This window comes from Gossypium raimondii, chromosome 6 (assembly GCF_025698545.1).
Source record: "Gossypium raimondii isolate GPD5lz chromosome 6, ASM2569854v1, whole genome shotgun sequence".
Lineage (NCBI taxonomy): Eukaryota > Viridiplantae > Streptophyta > Magnoliopsida > Malvales > Malvaceae > Gossypium > Gossypium raimondii.
In genome coordinates, this window is record NC_068570.1 from 43,212,884 (window position 1) to 43,225,673 (window position 12,790).

The 12,790-nt window shown below is 32.0% G+C and overlaps 1 non-coding gene across 1 annotated transcript; it reads left to right on the forward strand.

Annotated features, from left to right (window-relative positions):
• Nucleotides 1–251: 251 nt before the first annotated feature.
• On the forward strand, nucleotides 252–358 carry LOC128042172 (small nucleolar RNA R71). The gene has a single exon (XR_008197378.1). It is a non-coding gene; the product is annotated as a small nucleolar RNA R71 (small nucleolar RNA).
• Nucleotides 359–12,790: the final 12,432 nt, after the last annotated feature.

Below are 12,790 nucleotides of genomic sequence, written 5' to 3' on the forward strand. Positions count from 1 at the left end.
TTTTCTTATTTAATTGTTCTACCTGATTTGATAACATGGTGACGACATCGAAGTTGAAAACATCGGTTGCTTTCATCGTCTTGGTTCTTAAGACTTGCCATTGATAATTATTCAGTGACATCTCTTCAATAAATTCATAAGCCACTTTGGGTGTTTTATAATTTAGAGTTCCACCGACTGCTGCATCGATCAACTGCCTAGTTGAAGGGTTCAAATCATTATAGAAAGTTTGAACTTGTAGCCATAGAGGTAACCCATAGTGAGGGCTCCTTCTCAATAAATCCTTATACATCTCCCACGCATCATATAACGTTTCTAAATCAATCTGCACAAAGGAAGAGATGTCGTTACTCAACTTGGCTGTCTTAGCTGGTGGGAAGTACTTCAAAAGGAATTTCTCAGTCATTTGAGCGCATTTAGTGATGGAACCTTGTGGTAAAGAATGCAACCACTGTTTAGCTTTGTTCCTCAACGAGAAAGGGAATAACCATAGGCGAATGGCGTTGTCAGAAACTCCATTAATCTTGAAAGTATCGTAGATTTCCAAAAAATTAGCCAAAATGAGTATTTGGATCTTCATCTTGCAAACCATCAAACTGAACAAACTGTTGAATCATTTGAATAGTGTTCGGCTTCAATTCAAAATTATTTGCAGCAATGGTGGGTTTTACAAAACTCGATTCAGCCCCAGTTAGAATGGGCTTGGCATAATCGTACATAGTACGAGGAACAGTATTTGGATTTGCAAGATTTGTAACAACTGTAAGAGGTAGTTGATTATTCTGATAATCACCCATCTCCTCAATGATAATAATGTCTTCTTGTTCGTCTACTATATTCTGTCGACTTTGCCTTACTTCTCTACAGTTTCTGCGAACTGCACTTTCAATTTCACTGTCAAATAGTAATGGTCCCGACGGGTTTCTTTGTGTCATAAACTAAAAGAACCTGACAGAAGAAAATAAAATAAAAATTAAACTAAAAACAAGATAAAAATAAAAAAATGGCTAAATTAATAAAAATAAAGCATTCCTTATATTTTAGTCCTCGGCACGGTGCCAAAAACTTGATGGTCACTAAACTAACTATAAATACGACTAAGAGAAGCGCACCTATATAATAATAGTATAGCTATGGTGAGTAGAGAATGTCGTATCCACGAGGACTAAAAGTACTAGTAATCACCGTCTTATTATTATTTAGCCGACAAATTGGAGTGATTGTGTTTTAATCTAAAATTACTAAACTAATTTATCTAAGAATGCAACAGAGAATAAAATAGGAAAATAATTGAAGATAACCAATAAGACAGACAATACCCAGGAAAGAATCCACCTAAACTTCACCTATTATTATGAATTTGAATTAAACAATTTATTCACTAGCTACTTGATCCGTAGGAATCCCTAAATTATGTTAATATATCTTTCGAGAGTAAGAACAACTGACTCTAGGTTGATTAATTGAAATTTCTTTCTAATTAAAACCCCTATTATCGCATTAACTCATTCTATAGATTCCCCTATTAGATTTGAATCTAATCCGGTAGATTTAAGTCGTCCTATTTCTAGGATTACATGCAACTCCACTCAATTATGCTAGATCTACTTTTAAACAACTTCTTTTGCTCCAATAAAATAAGCACATTAAACATGAATTAATATCCTGAAAATATTAAAACAAGAAATAAGAATACATAATTGAGAACAAGAATCAAGTATTTATCGCGTAAATCAGAAATCAAATAATAAGATTCATTGTAAATTTAGAATAACCACAAGACATAAAGAAACTTAATAAAACTTCGAAAGAAATTAAAAGGAGCTCTTCGATCTTGATGGAGATCCGCTTCCGAGTTGATTCCAATTGCGTTCTTTGAGTGTTATCTTCAATCTTCTCTGATTCCCCCCTTATGTCTTCTTCTAATTGGTATTTATAGACTTTAGAATGCTCAAAAAGCCTGAAAATTGGGTTTTTCCATGTAGTTGAGAAGTAGGTTGGGAAATCGACATGGGTTGGCACATGGGCGTGTGCCCAGCCCGTGTGGATCCTGAAAACAACTCTTTTTGTCTGATTTTCGCTCATTTTTCTCTCTTTTCACTCCCATGTGCTCTCTTAAGTAAAGAAACATGAAGTTAAAGGATTAGGAGCATAAAATTCACTAATTTGCATAATTAATCATCCAAAAACTCATTAAGAATGGGATTAAAATATGTTACTTTTATAGCTTATCAATAGGAATTCAATGTATTGAGATTTGGGACCAAAAATCAATAGAGAAAGCAAGGGGAATTGTAAGGGCGGCAACTACAAGTTTGAAAAACAACTATCGTGAGTTTAGGCTGAAAGTGGGGGTTTTTAGGTTCAATTTTAAAAGCTAGTTTAATTTCCACATAAATGTTCACAGTTTTGACATGCTACAAATCAATCCTTTTTCAAAATTAAGGGTTTCTATAACAGTTTTTCAAAAATTGATTTGAAAGTTAAGATGCCATAGTCGAAAACACTATCGAGTACCAACCTTAAAAAATTTCGAGCTCATATAGGCCAAAATTTCTAAAATACCCCTAAAACTCTTAGGCCCTATTTTGGGGTGTTATAGAACCTACTACGAGCTAAAAATCCTAATTTACCCTTAAAATTTCTAGACCCAATTTTGGGGTGTGACACTCTCGTCTAAATTACTAGTAACCGTTGTTCCTAATCTAATAGTCTCTATTAGGATTTTCCAATTACTAGCTAAATCGTTAAAAACTTATGAAAGCTTAAAACCTAAATCCACCATTGTAAAGCTCTACTATTTGGTTTGGCCAGAATGAAACCCTCATTGAGCACTCCTATCAGAATTTCCAACTTACTAGCTAATGCACTAAGAATATATGAATACATTTGCACTCTGATTAACATATCTATGAGGTATATCGAATCTAATCTAGCATACGCAAACAAAAAAAATGTGTGAATGGCGGGGAAATGATCCAAGTCACGTTCTTGCAAGAAAACTTCTAAAGGAAATGTGTTCCCAATCCTACCACAATTTCAGGCAAATCCATGCAATTTTAGAAAGAAATATCTCAAACAGTTCAAGTAATCAAAGAAATTCAGACACATAGGTTTTTGGATACATGAGTTGCTTAACGCCAGTCCGTACATCAATAGTTTAGGTCCGAGTATTAGATAACCTAGACTCTAATACCACCAAGTGTAACACCCTAAACTCAGCCTAATCGTCGAGCTTGAGTAACAAGACGCTACACCAACATCACATCATCACACATTACACCACGTCTCATTAGCATACGAACATCATCATAATTAATCAATTATAAGAGTTTTTAAGTCTAAAATACCCTAGGCAATGTTAAAATTACCAAACATTCACTAGATTGCATTATAACAAGTTAGAAGCATGCGTACAGATCATTTAATGTAAAGTTACAAAAAGTCTTGTAGGTATCGACACACACTCACTGGTATCAATATTTCTCATTATGGGTATCGATATTGTTTAAAAAATCAGTACCTTTTTAGCACTTTATTTCTTTGCAAAATTTAAAACCTAGCAAATTATCGATACAATTCAAGAAGTATCTATATTTTACACCTCAATTATTGATACTCAAGAATTGGTATTGATACCAAAATGAGCTACTACTTTCCTACACATTCGTTTCAACATGGGGTAATCGATACTAAGACCCCGATTATCGATACCTCTATACAAAATAGTTAAAATTATAACAAAATAAGGCATAATACACACTCAAACATTTACCCCTTCAATATGCAACAACTAACACGTCATCCAGCATGAAAATAACCATAATTATAGTCCCAAATCAATTTCGCAACCTCAAATATTTTAACTAAAGCAATACCAATAGAATAATGATAAACATTCATCAAATCCTAAAATTCTATAAACATATAAAAATATCAAAGAAATAATATGCATATCTAGCCAACATTCTAGCCACACCGTATATCCTAGAAGGAGATTGCTAGCTTCGAATAACAAAACATCAAACGAAACTTGTCTAACAACGTTCAATTTCTTCTCTCTCCCATGACATTCTATTGTGGAATGCCCGATGAGATTAACTGTGATAGAATCTCATTTTCTATGAGATACCCTAAGAACTCATTTGATAAATATTCCCTACTCAATATTTTAAAAACATACAAGGTTTTTAATGCCCAATTTCAATAATGAATGATCAATATATGCATGACAAGTAAATGTGGATTTCTTCCCTAAACTATATAGCATCCTTATCATACATATGCATGAACATAAATTCGCAGTCAAATAAATATCATCATACATATCACATAAATTAAAAGCATAAAAATTTAAATGACCTTGACCAACCAAAGTTTCCATGACTCCATCATAGAAAAAATAAAAAATTACAAAATTCACCCCAAAACATGCTTAAAGTATTTTATTTTTCCACCACAGACTAATCTTGTGGTACCAGTTCAAGTTTCCATCGTCGTCATCTTTCCGCCACCATTTCCAAGTCACCACCCCACCAGACCACCGTCAGCCGCCACTAAGCTGTCTGAGGGTAGTACCGAGTTATCTAGGCTCATTGCCGGACTGCCTACGACCATCGTCGACCTATCTTGGGTCATCGACAAACCATTGCTGGTGACCACCACCGTAAACCTCCATCGCCAGTCCCTTTCCATCAAATATTACCATTGGACCACTGACATCCTCCTACTGCCAGACCACCATTGGTTTTTCGCTAGTTTGGCTGGGGTCGATTTTACATTATCTCAATTGACCTAGAGGCATCTCGATTCTCTAGGTTCCATAAAAAAATATAGGTTATGAAAATCCTATGTCCATTTGTGTTTTTTGTGTTTTTTGCTAAATAAATCCTTGTCGTTCTTGGCTTTCAACCAAACAACCTTCTCCACCATTCTCGTACCACAAACTGCTTCGAGTGTGGGCTCGAACCATTTGACTCAAACACTGAATTAGAAATAATTTTCTTTACTTTTAGTGTGAAAGTAAAACTTCTCTCATTGAAACCAACAAATTTGTTATTTTGGAAAATAAAATTAATACTTAGAGAATAAACCCTGTTAAAAGCCTTTTTGGTTGTTTCTATTAAATTAAAGCCTTTGTGGTTGTTTATGTTAAAAGGATGTCTTTGTGGATATGCCTGTTAAAAGGATGCTTTTGTGACCATCTTTATTAAAGGAATGCCTTGTACAAAACTCTGTTAAAAGGATGCATTCGTGGCGAAATCTGAAGAACAAATTTCATGATGATCATCTAAAGAAAATGACTTTGGGCGGATACTGAGTGAACGATGAACCCCGTATAGTCATAATAATGAATAGAAATGCTAGTGTGCACTAGATTACGTAGCAAGGAAAAGATATGAATTGAGAGTAAGAATAGAGAATGCTCTGAAGTAAGGAAGATATGAGAAAATTCTGATATAAGTATTGAGCGCATTCTACCCTACTTGAAGATAATGAAAAGATTAGTGAGTAAGAAATGATTTAATAGTTTGATAATAAGGTAAGTTTAGAGGTTAGGGATTATATAAATATAAGAGTCAAAAAATTATACATAAGGTAAAGAGATATTAAGTATAGTATGCACAAGAGAAGGCAAATGGTTCTATAGAAAGAAAGATGGTTGCCTTAGAAATGTACCCGCCAAGAAGGAAGAAAGGTCAAGAAATACCTAAGGATGTGCAATATACGTATGCAACATACAATGATTGAAAATTTTATTCTAAGGTTTAGCTCACTGAGTTCTTACGAACTTACTAAAGTTGTTTCTGTTTTCAGGTTTGTAAAGGAAAATGCGCTAAGAGGCAATGTCAGGGCTACGCCAAGTAAGCGGTGTGCTGGGCTATTATTCATATAAAGGAAAACAAGTGGCACGCCAAAGTTTTCGCATAAGTCATTTGAGTAAAAAATCAATACACTTATAGTTTGATTTTGTGCCTAAATAAATAAGTAGTACTCCAAGATGTATACAGTAGACTGAGAGAGAAAGTAGGAAAGTCTGATATTTTATTGATTTGAAATGATAACCATACATTGTATTTTCACAAAAAGCTCTATAGCAGCATAGATAGTAGTTTGTATATAGACGAAGAGTAGACATAACCATACAATGTACGCCAATAAGAGATTTTTTTACTCTCATAGAGAGATGTTTACATGAACAAGAAAGAGGAATTTTCAATTACATCTGTAAGAAGGACGTAACACCCGAGATTCAGATCTAGTAGATTGGTTCAGTCAAGGGCGGTACATAACGCCAATGAGAATATATCATTTACCCATTTCTCGAGCTATGAATTCCACTGTTGTGAATGAAGCTACATACTGCAAAAGTCGTATACCCAACGCACCAACTTTTGATTCCTTATTTATTTGAACTCAAGCTTTTACTTACATCAAAGTATATGAGTCACGCATATGTAGTTTGTCTCCCACACAGGATTAAGGTTTGCCACACTTTGAATGTCACAAGTGAATAAATCCATAAACAGATTCAAGATCAATTCTTCTTGGGTCTAGTATGATGTACTCTAAGTCCAATCAGTCACATTTATGTCTCTATCTTCTGAGAGTCATCCACTCTAATGCCTAAGGCAAAGTATCTCCCCAATTGGACTTGATAGATGCATATTAGTCTTTCAATTGGTTTGCTCATTTCTAATTAGACTAAGGACATGTTTAGGTTCATCTACTAATACAAGTTGTATTTCCATATTATGACCCGACCATGTAATATCGCTTAGTATTAGTTTAAAAATTAGACAACCAATGAGCCAATATTTTCTCTCGTTTTTTGCTTTGCATGTAAAAACCACGTGAATTAATGTAATCCATGAATTATTTTATTAACCAATCTGTTCAAAAAAAAATTACAAGTTTACAAACAAATATACTACATTTAGGGCACCAAGTCAAACAAGAAGAGATTAAGTTACCTGACGATCATTGGTAACTGTAACCAATTTATTAAAGAACATTAAAATTTATCTTCACATTAATGATCAAACCTTTGAATTAGTTACTAAACAAGCTTTTGAGAAATAAAAAAAAAGATCCTTAAGTTTCTATATTAGATTCTATTCCAAATAATAGACTTGCAATCAATTACAGCATAAGGATTGTCATGGTAGTGCTTATTTCTATGAAACAATATTTCTTCATGTACAATTCTAGTGTTTATAACACATAAACCACCAAACAAGGAGATGATGATTTTCTTACATATGTTGAAGTTATACAAGATGTTAATTTCTGGCTTTGGAAAGAAGCTATGGATGCTAAAATGGATTCAAAAAATCAAATACAATGTGAAAAATTTTTGACTTACTGAATGAGAATAAACCCATAAGGTGTAAGTGGATATACAATAGGAAAAAAGAATGCAAAAGGAAGCGGTGGAACCTATAAGGCTAGACTTGTTACCAAAGGCTATATGTTAAAAGAATGTATCAGTTATGAGGAAACCTTCTCACAAGTAGATATGCTTAAGTCTATCTACATTCTTTTATCTATTGTTGAAACTCTCAATTACAAGATTTGGCAAATGAATATCAAGATTGCATTCTTGAATGACTATCTAGATGAAAACATTTATATGGTGCAACCCACTAGTTATATAGCTAAATGACAAGAGCATAAACTTTGCAAGTTGCTAAGATCCATTTATGGACTTAAGCAAACATCCAATTCATGGACTCAAAGGCTTGATAAATAGATTAAAAAACATTTAGATTTAAGCAAAGAATTGATGAACCTTTCATTTATAAATGTATAAAAGATGGAAATGTTGTCTTTTTCATTCTATATATTCTACTAACTAGGAATGTTGTAGGGATATTACCATTGGTTAAACTGTGGTTAACTCAATAGTTTAGCATGAAGGAACTGGGTGAGATTGATTATGTTCTAGGAATTCAAATCCATAGGGATTGAAAGAATAAAAAGATAGCTTTATCGCAAATTCCATACATCAATAAGATTCTAGAGTGTTTTGCAATGTTTGATGTAAAGAAAGGTGAACAACCTTATATATCAAGTTTCCATCTTTGTTTTGATGGCTATCCTAAGACGACATAAGAAAGAGAACATATGAATGTTGGGATCTAATTCCCTTAATGTAGTTTTTCATCATTATGTACTTGTAATTTTTCAAATAGATTGATTTTATAAAATTTCATCATTCATATTAATATTGTTTTTATTTGTCCTTAATAATTTTTACATGTAAATAAAAATGAACAAGCAAATATAGGCTCATTGGTTACCCAATGTTTAACTAATATTAAGTTGCATTATGTGGTCAAATCGTAAGACAAGAAGACAATTTATATTAGAAGGTAATTTAAATGGTCTGTAGTCTTATCAAATTTGAGAAAAATCAATTAAAAGACTATTATGTTGTCTATTAAGTTTAATTGGGTAGATGCATTGTCTTAGGTATCATGAGATAAAATAGAATCATATTGGGTGAACGTATTTAACCCAAAGAGATTAAGGATATACTATGAGGGTGACACACATATAACAAAGTAATTGTATGAGCACTTTATTAGTAGCTTTCATAATGGTATATAATAGGGAGAGCTCAATCATGGTACTTTAGTGAAATGACTTTGTGACTAAATATTGTTCTAATTAATAAAAAAATAGTCAGAAATTAAGTCTGAACTTAATTAAAATTTATTGGAGCCCTAATTATATATGTCCAATTAGTCCCTCTGCTAGCGTAATACAACCATGATGGTTTGTGTTATGTGAATTGTGCAAGTATACACGTCGGATCAAGTTATAAAGTGATAAGTGAGATCGTCTCCACTAGGATCGGTTAGGTATAAATTGGTCAAGTTATTATAAAAGAGTGTGATTAATGCTATGGCAAACAATAATAAAAACATAGTGGCAATTAGGAGAATAACGATGTATAAAACGTGCAAAATCAATCTTGACTTGGAAGAACCTATAATGTTGACTTGGAAGGTTGGGATTACTGAGAATCTACCCTTATTAATCAATAATACCTTGGAAAAATCAATCTTATTCTACTGCTCGGAAGAGATCTAAAATGGTCTGCTTCTTTCAAGAGAAAGACCTCAAGTTACCTTGCCAAAAGTAATATATGTCTATAGGCCTTTAGCACGGTACCCAACATTGTTTTATTTTCTTTTCGTATGGAACGCTACTCTGGATGTTGATTCAGAAGACCTACATGCAGAAACAATGGCACGTTAGGCTTAAAACTTATTAAGATAGTATAGATAATACCTTATAAACTTACCTTTAGAACTTATATTTAGGTCATATATAAGATTATATAGTATGCTTTGAACTAATATGAATGATAACTACATGGCAATTCGAAAAACACAAAAAAAGAATAGTTTAGTACCATGAGAACACATACAAGAATTTGCATCGAAAAATTCAAGTATTTGTATTTATCAAGCTAAAATCAAGTTATTTTCAGAAATCAAAGCTAATTTAACTTTAGCCCTTAATGTGCCTAGAAACAAAGATAGGATACTAGGGACAAATTATTTGGACTTACATTAACATGAGCATCAAAGCTCAAGTTTTTAAAGACAATATTAGGATTATGTCAAAGTTTCAGCAACAGGAGCACCGAAGTGCAAGTAATAGGAGTACGAAGTACAAAACAAGAGTCCTTTATTGGCATGTCAATTGTATTTTAACCACTTAACTAAGTTACTAGGGCCTTGTTTCAATATTTCTAGAATATCCATATTTGCATCTACAAACAAGTTTACAGATTTAAAACAATGCCTGAGACAATAGCCATTACAATATGGAGCAATGATTCCGTTCATAACTTTAACCCACCAAATCAAGATTCATGTTCCAATAAATGTCACCACTAGGAGACTTAACTTCAAAATCACTCATAAAGTTATTATCTTGCCATCAACCACACTTTCATAATCATTAATATATACTAAAATATATTCAATTCAATATTAATAGTAAATCAATTATAAAAAATATTAATCTTAAATAAAATATTCCATAAGTTTTCCACATATCTTACTATACAAAATACTTAAAAGTTGCTGGAGAAGTTTAGTTCCACCTTAATCCGTTAGCTTTTCCTTTCCTTTGCTAGTGTTAGTCTTTCCTTCTTCACTCTCTTCATAAATAACAAGAATATCATAAATATTAAAACATTAAATAGCCATTAATACGGCTCAGCAACACCCAAACTTAAAATAAACATGATTTTGTACATAAATCATATGGAAACTATAAAATTCATACCTTATTCACATCCTTTCACCCTTCTAATACAGTTTCTCACATTAAGGTTCAAACATTAACTTCTTGAGTGATGGATATGATAAGGTATAAACTCAAAAAGAGTTTAATAGTAAAGGTTTTACAATAAATTGATGAAAAATGATGAGTATTTAGAAAAGGCATGGGTAAGTAACGAGGAAAAAGCAAGAAAAATGAAGAAACGTGGAGAATGTTCTTCTCCTTTAAGGTGGTTGGATGGTATGGAGAAAAGATGATGATATTGTCATTTTTTTACTTCATTTTTATATTAAAAAAATGTGGTCAAAAGTAAACAATTTTAATAATTCAAACACGTGACTAAATTTTTATTTTAACACATAAAGATCAATTTAAAAAGCTCCACCGGCATCTTATCACCACAAAGTCTAAAATTATTCTAATATTTAATCTTATGTATGTTCTAAATGTCCAACATACCCCCAGTGACAAAATTACCATTTTGCTCTTAATCTTGTATTTTTACCCGATTAGGTCAGTTATAATCTAGTTAACTAAAGTTATCTTCTATAGGCTCCTCGGTGATTTAAAATAAATTTAACCCATCAAAAATCTAAATGTTTCATATCAAAGTTCTACTAAATTCCTATATATCAGTATACGATAAGTCAAAAGTTTCAGCGTGTTACAAGACTTGTATTATTGACTCCACTATGGAGGTTGAATATATGGCTACTTCAAAAGCTACAACTGAAGAAGACTGAATTGGAAAGTTCTTAATAGATCATCATTCCTACCATAGAAAAAGTTATCACATTGGATTGAAATAATAATGTGATACTAGCTAATACTAAGGAAACTATAAATCATAAGAGGACAAAACACATTTATCGCAAACATCATATTATACGAGAGGTGATGGCTGATGGAATAGTAGATGTAATCAAAATTATATTTGAGGACAAACTTACAGATCAATTTACCACGACTCTAATGGTTGGGAGTTTTAAGAAATATGTCAAGGGTATGGGTATGCAAAATATGACTTAGTTATTTCACTAGGGCAAGTGGGAGATTGTGAGTCATTTATGCATTTAATGCAATAGTTTCATCATTCTACTTGCAAATTTCAAATAGATTGAATAAATAAAATTCCGTAATTAATTTATTATATTTCTATGCGATTGACCTCAATGTTTGTTGCATGAAACACAAAAATGAATAAACAAATATTATCTCATTTATTACCTTAAGGTTTAACTAATATTAAGCTGCACCATATGAAAGGATTACGATACCAGATAAGAACTTATATTACTAGGTAATCTAAATTGTCCATTGTCCATGGAATCAAAATAAACAATTGGTTCATGAGGACTCTTATATTGTCTATTAACCCATTTCGGGAGATACGTTATCTTGGGTATCGGAGCAATTGACTCCCAAAAAATAAATGCATAGGTTTTATCTTGGGTCCGTTTATGAATTTATTCACTTGTGACGTTCATGATGTGACTTACCACAATCCTGAGTATGTGATTTACCATGTGTACCTAAGTCATATACTTTGACATATTGAAAGCTTGTGCTCCTTTGGTATCGAAGTCTAAAGTTGATATATTGGATATATGACTTATGTATGATATGGCTTCACTTAAAATAGTGGAATTCATAGCTCAGTTAAAGAGTAAATAGTATCCTCTTACGAAAATTTAATATATTCAATTTTTGGTATATATTTGTGAGTGAATATTACAAAATTTAATATATTCAATTTTTATTTTAGTAAAAATATAATTTTATTATTTTAATAGTTTATATTTTTATAATATTTAAAGAATTAAATTAATTTTTATTATTTTTAGAGGGCTAAAGTGAAATTTTATTTTTATTAATTTAAAATTTTAAAATATCTAAATAAAAAAATTTTCATTTTAAAGAGGCCTAAGCCTGCCAACCCTTTAGCTACACCCCTAAATAAAACCTCCATAGATTTTTTTAAATCAAATAAATTTTGATTACATGTGGAATTCAGGAACGAAGAGCTTTGATGCCCCCAACAATATGGACGTGAGTGCAAACAAAAGCTTTTAAATTGAAAGAAAATTGATGAGAAAATCAGATCTGCATCAATGAATTTGATATTTATATTTTCACATGGTTTTGAAGTTTCTCTATGCATCCAAGCTTGAACGATCCGACAAAATTAAATTATTTTAATCATATATGTTTTCTATTTCCTCTATTATAGTCAGGATTGCCCAATTCTGCAGAGGATGCCCATGGCTTACAAGGTTGAGAACCTTAGTTGGAATTGGACAAATCTAGCAATTCAAGATATGGGCTTCAATTGCACATGCTGCCAACAATTTCAAACAAATCTTAAAGTACTTACCTAATTTCTCCACATATTAATTTATATGGATATATATGTATGATTTGATGCTGTACGGTCTCGAGGAAAACAATGAAAGGTATTACATAAATGGTTTTAGGGAGAAAAGAA